Here is an 11,588-nt window from a genome sequence, read left to right as displayed (position 1 = left end):
TGGCCCTTGTTGTTATAGTAAGTACAGTCAGTGGCTTTACACAAAATGATAAAGATCAGATCATAAATATGACATTCATTTTGAATAGCCAATATTGCTTTGTTCTCTGTACTAATAATACACAAATAATCACACCAATGTGTGTAATCTGTTCCTGGTGAAAACAATGCATGAAAACGAATATATTCTTGCATATTTACTGGGATGGACATTCTGTGGAACAGAATAGGAAGTGCAGTGCTGTTGCCATTAATCTTTTTATTTATTTTTTTTAACTCAAATATTATAACAGTATGACCTGACATACTTCTTAGCAGTTGACATTTTCATCATATAGACACATTATAACTAATGAATAGTTGGACTTCATGTAGTTCTGTACAGGTTGGGATCATCATCACGCTGCATTGACTGGCTCTAGTCAATGCTCTAGTCTAGTTAATCTCTGAGACATCTTGTAGGTTGTTCACACAGTGCGGTGTGAGTTTTACACATCTGTATGAACAGAACCGAGGCCACTTTATGCATGGAGGCAAGTTTAATTGCACCACATACCTTTATGTGCACCAGAACCTGAAAATTGGTTAAACTTTAAAACATGACCATTCTTGGTTTCCAATTTGGCTGAAATTCCAAATGTTTCTTGATCTTTATTCAAGTTACTCCTTTGATTTTTCTTCCCTGTAAGGTCAAAGCCTTTTTTTTTCTTTTTTTTTTAATATCTCGACCAAGTTTTCCCCCTAAAGTCTGTGAGTCAAAGTTGTTGTCTGAGTCTACTGCTACACTACAGCAGAATTCTAACGCCCAAATTCCTCCTGGGCTGACAAACGTCAACAAAGACCCCAAGAGACACCAAAGAGAGGTGAGCAGTGAACTGAAGCCTCATTGTATTGGCTCATTATGGGGTCCCGCAGTGAGGAAGAAGCTATTTTGTAGCACCACAAGGTCAATATCTGAAAGCCAGGGCGATGGAGGGGATCAGCCGTGAGATTTTTAATTTGAGAAAGAGTAAAGGGGCTTTCCTAGTGAAAGACAGTCTGTGAATTCTAATGGACTGTGGGGATTGTACGGGCAAGCTGTTGAGTTGGCAAATGTTTTCCCTTTCTCTTTCAAAGTAATATGAAATGCAATTAATCCACAGCATTGGAAGCATCTCAGACACTTTGTTGTATGTTATGAGTAGTTACTGCTGCATTCAGTGTAATCAGGGCAACATTTAAAACAGAGTATAAGTAAAAAAAAAACATGGCCAAAAAAAGGACCATAGCATATTTTATAAACTTTCTAACAGTCTGATGTTTCAGCCTCCCCAACTTACATTTTTCATTTTGTATGTATACACACAAGCTCAGGTTTTTCCCCTTGAAATGAATGCAGGTGCAGTTCATATTAATATGTATTCTACACCTTATTAAATATTCACTCGTAACAGCTGTTTCCAAAGCTGTATGAGATATTTCTATGCTCCCTGGATCCACTTTCCCAGGAATTTTGATTTTACTTCCAAATAGATGTGAAAAGAGGAGCTGTCACACTCTATTATGGTGACCTCAATGATTCTGTGCCCTATCCAAATCCAGCGGTTTTCCATAACAATGCAAATTAAAGGGTGCAAAGCCGAAGGAGACAAAACTTGTTATTTCCCATCCAAAGGACAGAAGTTCTTTACAACAAACTTGTCTGTACGCCTTATGTATTCTTCGACAAAATTTAAATCCAACTTGGAAGTTGTTTTGTGTGAGACAAAAGTTTTTTGCTGTCAGTTATTCAAGGATCAGCAATTGTTTTGAGAAAGTGATACTGGAGCTGTGGAGTGGGAGTTGGCCTGCAATTTTTTAAATGAAAGAAATGCAATCATTTAATTTATCAAACAACATGTATTGTGTTTAGCTGAACTCTGTCTGACACCTCCTGAGACTGATTTGGTGTCCAAATAGGAGCCTTTCTCGTACTCAAAAGAATGTGTAATCATTTGGCTTTACCTGTGAACTATTAGCTTTATACACTTCTTTGACAACAGATTTGTGGATGTCTGTTTCAATCCCACAAGGGAAACTGGGGGTTTGAATCCCATATCTTTCACTGGACCCTGGTCAGGTATTTGAGCATCCATTCTGACCATCTTATTAGCAGAAAATCCAGTTATTCTGTATCAGTATTCAAGAACAATCCAATACCCTGCTGTACATCTTGTTTACTTGCTGTAGCATTATCTGTTTCAGATTTAAAACAAATGGCACCAGTCACAGTAAACCCTGTCTGGTTACTCTACAAAGTGAGATCATGTTCCTTTTCTTTTATATGGCACGTAACATAATGTATTTTTAAAATCGCATGGAAAAGGCAGATTATGATTCATTTAGTTAATTGCACCTAGACTATGTGATGTTTAATTAATAGTAGGCCTATATTTTATGTACATGTCTGAGGTAATAATGTTTCTCTGTACTGGAGAGCACCATGTTTCTTTGATTGTGAATAGGCTGCAGTCAGTGACCCACATCTCAGTGCAATGAACTGCTAAACTCAGACTGTTGTATTATTCAGTGCACTGTCAACAGACGGGTGAGGAGGAGGAGGGGCGGGGGTTTAATACTTATCGGCCACTGTGATTGGACACTAATTCCTGTTCTTCTCCGCCATTGGCCGCCCGCGCTGTCACTCTGGATCTGTTATCGCCGCTTCCCGCGCCATTCGTCGTGCACGCGCAAGGCAAGCAGGCACGTAACCGCTTCGAGACTGTCTGGAGTCTGTCTGAAATTGATAAAATTTGAGATGGAGTTTTTACATCTCTTTGTGCTTTCACAAGGAAGCCGCCTGGTGGAAATGGGATTTTTTGCTCTTCTCCTCTAACGCCTACGCCCCCGAGTCGCCACGCTCAGCTAAAAATATTTTTTTAGATAAACGCTGTGAAAGTTTTTTCTTCTGCAGTCTGTCAGCAGACAGCTCTTTATGCACAGGCAGGTAAGGCAGGCGCCAGAGTCCAAGTTCCCTACATACAGTGGATACTGCAGCATTACACGTTAGCTAAAAAATGTTTATTTGGGAATGTTAGCTGTGCTTTTTGTTTTTCTTAAAAAAAATCGTAGCTTATAATTCAAATATCCTGTTATGTCGTATCAAACTGTAAGTGGTCCGATTAATTTTAACTGTTAAAACAAGTCGTATGGTGTTTGTTTTCGTATTTCTTAGGAATTCAACACAGTAGCTATATTGTTTTGGAGGCTTGACCTCATTCACGCGACTTCAGGAGGATGCGCAGGCGACGCACCTTTGCTGACGTGAGGCGTTTGATTAACCCCACGCGCGCTTTAGCTACCTGTTACTCAGCAGACACCTGAGGGGACAACCTGTCTTCTTTGGACTCACCAGTTTTCTTTTTTTTTAACCCCTTCAGCTACACCACCTTAAGAGTTTCTAATCACAAAGAGGCAAACAATTCCCTATTTTAGACACATGTGCTAATTGCACTAATCTAAACTAATCTGTGTGACCCTGAGGTGAGGTAATATGAATACTGAGTGAAATGTTTCTTTTCTTTTCCTGTTCTTGTTTACGCTCTCTGCAGGGGATTAGCTGGCAGCCCTGGAGTTCAAGGGAAGTGCAACCTCCAGAAGGCAGCCTGCACCAGCTCAGAGAGGTTGGTTTCTGTACACACTGAGCGTTTGAACAGGTTATCGGGTCATTGCGTTTATTGGATTTTGTCAACCCAGCAACAATTTTGAAAATATTTTTAGTCACTTGCTTTCTAAACGTTTGCTTAAAGTTCTCACAAGTGGCTTTAATGTAAAATCAAACATTTTTCCATGCAACGTTACATAAAGTAAATGTTTCCGCTTTCTTTCACACTGTTTTTAAAAGCTATAGCTGTCACACAAGTATGTAAATGTAATATAAAATCTGGCTCCATCAACACTGTTATTTGAATCTTCGTGATGTTTTGTGCATTGTTTTACATATCCTCAGTGGTTGCGGCTGGCATATCAAAACCAAAACTGGTGAGAGTTTGCATGTCGTTCGGAAATTAAAAGGATGGCTTTAACTAAATCCAAGTGAAAATCTAAGTAAGTTTTGTTCTGTCAGTCTGTGTGCACCTGACGTGTTGCTGCCTCAGACTAGACGCTTTTGCTCTGTCACTGCAGTTGTTTGCAGACAGTTCAGTCATATGACTTTGGGGAAACCTTCCTCCCTCCTCCCAGCGTCTGTCTGTGTTGGGCAAGATGGCTGCTATAGCGTTGTTGTTACCCATGACGCATTGATGTGAAAAACATGGGAAGGATGGTGATGCGTTGTACAGACTACAGCTGTTCAACCATATATTTCACACAGAAGGGACAGTTAAACTTACTCTTTAACAGGCTTTCAAACCTAAGTTTGTTCTTTTTTCTTCGATTGGACCATTATTTATTCACTAGTCACCGTCCGTAGTACAGTGTGATCGTGGAACTTTATTTCTTTACTTAACTGTTGTGTGCCTGTCTGTTACTGGGACGCTTGGTAGCTACTTTGTCTGATTCACCACTGCCAAGTGGTGCTAAAGGCTTTCTTGAGAGTCCCAAAATTTGCTGTGTAGCACCCACAATCTTTCTGCATGTTATATAATCATCACAGATGGCTTCTGGTTTTGAAATATTTGTGTTTTTATATTTGCTGTATACATCTTTTTATTGAAAACCACCTTTTCGCGTGAAAAGTCCACTGCGTCTGTTAAATATGCTTAGTCTTTGCTGTTTTAGACTCAGTTAAGTGCTGTAATAATAGCCAGTAAAACTTAACATAATATCATCATTTCTGTTGTCAAAAGTAGTGGTGAAATGATAACATGATAGCAGATAAGCCTCTTATTTTCAGAAAAAGTTCAGTTTTATAAGTCACAATGTGCAAGTTAGTGATTTTGGTGAAGGAAAGATTTTTTAAAATCTGTCATATATTGCAGTCATATATTGCAGTAAGCATTGAGAAGTGTTTTTAAAAAAGTAAAAGCAGCTGTTTTCACGATACGCTCTTTTAGTGAGGAGGGGGGTGAAGGCAATGTTAAGTCTGGCTTCTAAAATTGCTGCTAGCCTCAATCTGACATTACAAGTTACTTTCACTCAGTGAGTCTGTGATGTTTATCTGTTTGCCGTATCAGCGACCAGCCTGGACAGATCTCTTCATTATCACCTACTTAGTGCATACTCGTCTGCTCCCAGACAGCTCCTTTAGTCTCAGGTTGTCATACTACTTAATGGTTTTTGAGTTCATGTTAATTATGTTTTTGCTGGAGCATACAGACACACTTAAAACGTGCAGTATCTTTGCAGGCCTGTCCCAAACCCGATCCAGTGTCTTAACAGAAATGATTGGAATTGCAATTGGGAAGGTAAGAAGAAAAAAATGAAAAAGCAGAGCTTCAGGATCATGATTACTGTTTTGTGGTAACTTGTTTCAACTTCTTTTTGTAGTTCTAAATGTGCATTTTTTGGCTGCTCTGCTGAATATTCAGTATATTATCAGATTATGCCTTTTCGAGTGTGTGGCTTCCAATAGTGTGTTTGTTTTCAAAATATAAAATGGTGATTAGGTATAGCCAAGTCACAGTTGTCAGTCATGTGCTTTTGGGGAGCTTGTAGTAGCGACCACAGTACTGACTGGATGAGGATTTGTGTGCTTCCTGAATGCAGATTATAAATTGAGGCATCACTTACCACTACCTTAAAACAGTTCATATTCCTGATTTATGTGGCTTGAATTTGATATAATCTATTTTATAGTAGATATTGCAACAAAAATTACAGCTCATGCATTTCTTAGAACAATTGTTATAAAAATACTTGCTTTCAGAACATTTTTCATTTTGAGAAATTTTTGTTTGAATGTGCTGCAAATCAAATGTCCAATATTCAAAGTAAAACAAGAATGAAAAAGCTCGATTTAGTGCCTGTCCTTTAGTTTCCTTTCTGTCTTTCTCCCCCTGTCTGTGACAACATCATGTGCATCTTCATTATTACCACGCTGCACAGTTGTTTGATGATGGTTTCTCATTTCGTTTCTCACAGGAGAGCTGTGTTTTCCTCCAGCCTGTCATACCTATATGTCTTCGATGTCGGAGTGTGTCCGCCCAAGTGGTAAGATCTGTGTTGACCTGTTCATTAAAGCACATTTGGGCACGTTAAAAGTTGAGAGAAGCAATTCTAGGAATGCTTTAAGGTGCAGTAGTGAGTGAATGTGATTGCCTCAGGGAAATATCAGTCCGCTGCACAGTGTTTACAGAGGCTGAGCTCTGGCTTGCAATGCCAATTCTACAAAATACGATGCTGAGAAATGGCTAATCAAATTTGGTGCTGTCATTCATTCGTCAGCAGCAATAGTTTTTTATTAACACAGATTTGTGATCTCTTCATAAGATAATCATGGATATGGATCTTATAACTTTCACTTGAGGCTTAGCCGGAAAATGCTGATGCAAGAAGGGCTCTGAGTCTCCATCCTGTTTTTTCATTGGCTCGTTGTCTCCACCCACAGTACAGTCACGAGGTCTAACATCATGATGATGTTTGGAGAAAACAGGCTTTCATCTAGGCTCTAATGCTGCCTGAGCTATAATGAAAAGATTTCTTGGGTTATTTCTGTGCACATACAGAGTAAAATCTGAGCATGTTTCAAAGCATTGTTCCTTACAAGAGCAGCGTCTGCCATTGTCTGTTGTAAACGGTGTGGGTTGTTTATCTCACCAGCCTCTGCTGCGTGATGACGCAGTTTCCTTTGACTTTGGTGTGGCATATTTTAAATCAAGCCCTTCACTGTATTTTAAGGAGTCTTCTGGCAGCCTGCCAAAACATGGATCCATTTGCCTTTTCCCTCCTTAGAGCACAACTGCACAGCTGTGACCCTTAGCTTGTCCTAGCCATCGATAACTCAAGGCAAGCAGCGTCCATTTTAGGTTTAGGCAGTGGCGAAATAGAAACTCCAATGTGGCTTGTAGAAAATGAAATCTGACCTCGCAGCGTAAATCCTGTTGGAAAACTGCATGACTTTTGTGGAGTAAACAAACTGTTCAGTGGAACAGGTCTGAAAATAATACTGTACAAATGGGTACATGTGAAAAATACCTATATTGAATTGTGGTTTGTGATTTTTGTCTTTAGTTTTTGTGACGTGCAGCGCGATTTATTTTTATTTGGACGAGCAATTTAATTTTATCATGAAATTTTCATATTTATTTTTGATGCTTTGTAAACCTTTTTAATTTTCCACATATTCTGATGGAATATTTATTAGGATTTACTAAAAGACACCAATAAAGATTTCAGTAAAACACTTTAGAAGTAATTAGATTCCAAATGCACAATATGATAATATACTACGGTAACATGATATTAAGACTGTAAAGTGACGCTATTTGCTGTGAAAATGTTTTGTGCTATGCATTATTTAGTATTTTAATTGCAAAAATCCAAGCTACAGGTACAGGAACTTAAATTAAAAATATTTTCAGGAGCAATGAAAAGATAATTTTTTGATACGTTTGTATGCTTTCATCTTGTTATTCGAAAATTTCACCAAGTTAATATTACAAGTATTATTAGTTCTGAACGTAGTTAAATTGAGTTGTACAGTATTAATAAAAGAAACTCTACTATATATACACATTAAATAAAAAATAAGCGAGTCGGGCGCTATAAACATTATTTAATACAAACATTTTTTTCTCTGTTTCACCTGAGCAATTAACACCATTAAAATGTAAGGTGATCATTTTAGCGATTGATTTGATTTATGCGACCATATTATGCAATTATTTTGAATTTATTTCATTTTGCAAATATTGTTAAACCATGCCATTTTCATTGCATAAAGCTAATCATATACACGTGTGTGTGTGTGTCTGTACATATATATACATAAATATACACACACACACACATATATGTATATAAAATTCTAAGATCTAATTGACATAATAAAATTTTTTTCCATCTATTCATATTATGCTTGCTGTTAATTCAAGCTGAAGCGTTTGGTTTTTTTTTTTCAAAATACACGATATAACGATGGTAAATAATTATGTTACATTAAATTAAAATTCTTAAAAATGGTCTTTATATGTCTTAAAATAAAGATGCATCACATGTAAACGCACTTTAAATTTTAAAGTTCGCCCATTTCAACATTTATTTAAAAGTACTGTATATAGTGACGTAGACCTGCAAACATGACTTGTTGAAAGGTTTAGGTGACCTTTACCCTCTTGAATACTTTGTTTTCGTCCACTGTTAAGACCTCGTGCGAAAGCCTGACCGTGTGTGATGCCACGTAACACAACAGTGGCTGTCAGTAACAAATTAAGCAGGGCCTCTGCACTGTTGCCATGAAACTAGAAAGAAAAGGCACTTTGGGTTTACGTAAGTGTTGTTGTTTCATGAAGGAATGGAGGCAGGCTGGAAATTACTAAGCGTTGTTTTTTTTTTTTTGTTTTGTTTTGTTTTTTTCACTCTCAACTTGATGAGCATCTGTTGATGGTACAACACGAGTGAAGTCGACTTCAGCATATTGCAGCATTTTCCTGTTGTAATCACGCACGCTCAAACTAAACAATTTCTGCTGTTGTCAGACGTTAAATTGAAATCCTTGTATCAAAAAGCCATTCATATCAATACTTGAGTTCATCGCAAACACTTTTAATAATGTGCTGAATTGTTTTTTGTTGTTTTGTGTATCTGCCGGTCATTTACAGTTGAGTGTTTCCCTTAACAACAACAGTGACTTCGGGTTGATTTTGCAAACTATCTTGTTCTCTTATCATACACATTTTCTGAGGTATGAAATTAATGTTGGGTCAACAGTAAGATCTATTGCCGGAAGATGGCATATCTCTTGTTTATTTGTTAACACAATCACAACCGCAACACACCACACCACTGACTGACTGAGCAGAAATTTGAATTTCAGGTGCATCACATGTCAATGTCACATGAATATTAGATCCTCATCGATAGGAAGCTACTTTCCTGATATTGTACAGTGACTATACTGTATATGTCAGTTGTTGACAACTTATTTTGGGGGTAGCTTTGTGAAAGGTAAGTAAATAACTTGCTTTCTATGACTGCAGTGCTGTGTGAATGTTTGCCTGCATTTGCTTTCCACTGACCCAGCGTGTGCATGTGCAGCATGTCCGTTCCCACTCAGCTGCGTAGCACTGACAGCTTCAGCAGTACTTTCTGTTTTAATTTGACTGCAAATCCACCACTGACTTTTAAATGGAGTGTGCTCATCTATAACACCCTCATAAACGATACAAAGAAGGCTGTAGGCCTGGGTGACCACTGTTTGACTGCAGTGCAAGGCTGCATGCCTGCTTAAGCTAAACTGCAGCCTGTAGAAGCACTTACTTTGTGGAAGGAAACTTTTGGCCTGACATAAACTTCTGGTGTTTTACTTAAGTCCTAAACTTTTGCTGCACAGCTGGATTGAGGCTTTGCAAATGAAAAGGAGAAGTCCAGGTCCAACTTTTCAGCAAAATGGTAACATTTAAACATTTAACACACTGCACTGTACCTAATGAAGATTAGAATAGCAGGGTTAGTGTCTGTAGTGAAATCATCTCAGTTTTTGATTTCAGTGTTGTTTTTTTACTTCATAGTTTTGTTTTGTTTTTTACTCTTTTGTACAAACAGCTACCAAAAACAGTTTGCTGTTAGTGAGAGTGGGTCAACGTCAGTTATCTAACCCAACTCTATCTCGCTCCCAGACGGGGTTTTATACAGGTTGCCCATGAAGCACATGGTGCTTTACGGTCCTTGTAACCCTAGAGTCACTGCATAGAGCTTGACAAATACTGGATATTACATTCATATTTAGGTGTATGAAAACATTCTGACAATGACAAGCAGATATTTGTTTACTTCATATGCGTATTAATTCGGGAACTGTCGAATTTTCTTATGGAATGTATGTACAGTTCATCGATAAAGTAACTCTTACCAGAGTGAGTACAAACTTCTGACCACGCTGATTGAGTAGTATGAAAGTTTATGTTTGTTTATGATTATTTCTTCTCCACTCAGCTATAAATTTAGGTCATTCCAACCTTAAAGATACTTGAACAAAATCGCAACATAAGAGAAAATATGATGTTAGACATGTTTTTTACATGATTCGTCTAGTTGAATCTCAGGTGTTAAAAAAAATACTGCAGCAACTGCAATGTAGATTGTACCTCAGTCACTGAGGTACAATCTACAGTTGTTCTTGTGCAAACGCTAAGAACCCAGTATTTCCCTCAGTAGTTCTCATTTCTCTCCCATGTAATGAATATGCAGAAAAGCAAGAAAAGAAAAAACATTCCACAGCATTAAAATTTCTCCTTGTTCAGGAGCTTTACTGAAAGTTTCCTTCCAAGTAGAATATGTGTGACTTGAGGGTGTGCTTGCATTTTTCCCTAATTGGGGCTTATTTTAACACACCTGGAATATACCTGCTTTCTCTTTGCCATTTGACCTTTCGTGAATTAAGACAGCAAGGCAGAGTTGGAGCTCGTCAAACACGTGGTACATCATAGCGAGGGGAGGCTGCACCATGACTAATTAGTAAATCTCACTCCTCTGTACGGTGGAAAAAAATGATTTTCTTTGCAGGAGGGTTGGGGGTTGATGAGTAAATACCCACCTGCACCAAGTTGCAGTAACCTAATAAGTCTCTGCGGACTTTGAAAGTGAATATTTCATATTCCACTGATCTCTAAAAGCTTTTCTGCATGTCACATATTTGACTCTCCATAAGCCACCTAAGATTGGTAAAGGGGAAACACAGACTGCAGGGTCTCTTTCCTGTCACACAATGGCGTGGAAAGGTCAGGCCTAATGAAGTCGCGGGTGTGACCCCTAGTATTCACTGACTTTGCCTGGGCCCCCATCCTACTGCTGCAACCATGCCAGTTAATCCCTTTTTGATCCTAATTGATAGGCATTAACATGATCCTTATCCAGGAGCTGTGTTTTGTCTTCCACAGCCCTTCGCTTTGGGTGTCAGTGACACAAAGTGTGAAAGCGTTAAACCAAATGTGAAATTGATATTTTTCATGTTTGTGTGCTTAAAATCTGCCTGTGTTTCTAAACACTCACACAAAAGTGCTCACAGCTCAGTGTTTGCCCTTTGAGGCTCTTAACAGGACTTAGCACATGACCTCTAGAATCCGACTGTGATGTGAATGGTACCAGCCCATTTCCAGTTTGTTTTCCTTTGAGTCTTTTTATCTCCATCATTAGGTGATTACTGCCTCTAACTGTTACCTAATTACCCTCTTTAAAATGTTTGCACTGACTTAAAGTCATGTCACTTTTCTGAAAGTGCAGACGCCGCATGATTTCCGGAGTACAGGTGTTGTACCAGTTCCCAAGAGCTTTACCGTAGTAACTTCTTTTATAAATTTTTGTTTGCATCCTCTGATCTTCATACTGCCAACCCCATAACTGAGTCAACAATTTATATCAGTTGTAAGTGTTTACACATAATCACAAGACACCATTAAAACCTTTTCAATGCTTCTCATAGCTGATATGTTATTAGTCAAGTTTCATCCACTTTACTGAACTGTTCTGACCTCT

This window comes from Scatophagus argus, chromosome 18 (assembly GCF_020382885.2).
Source record: "Scatophagus argus isolate fScaArg1 chromosome 18, fScaArg1.pri, whole genome shotgun sequence".
In the NCBI taxonomy this organism is placed as follows: Eukaryota; Metazoa; Chordata; class Actinopteri; family Scatophagidae; genus Scatophagus; species Scatophagus argus.
The sequence above is the reverse complement of the archived record's forward strand: the minus strand, read 5'-3'. Positions refer to the sequence as shown.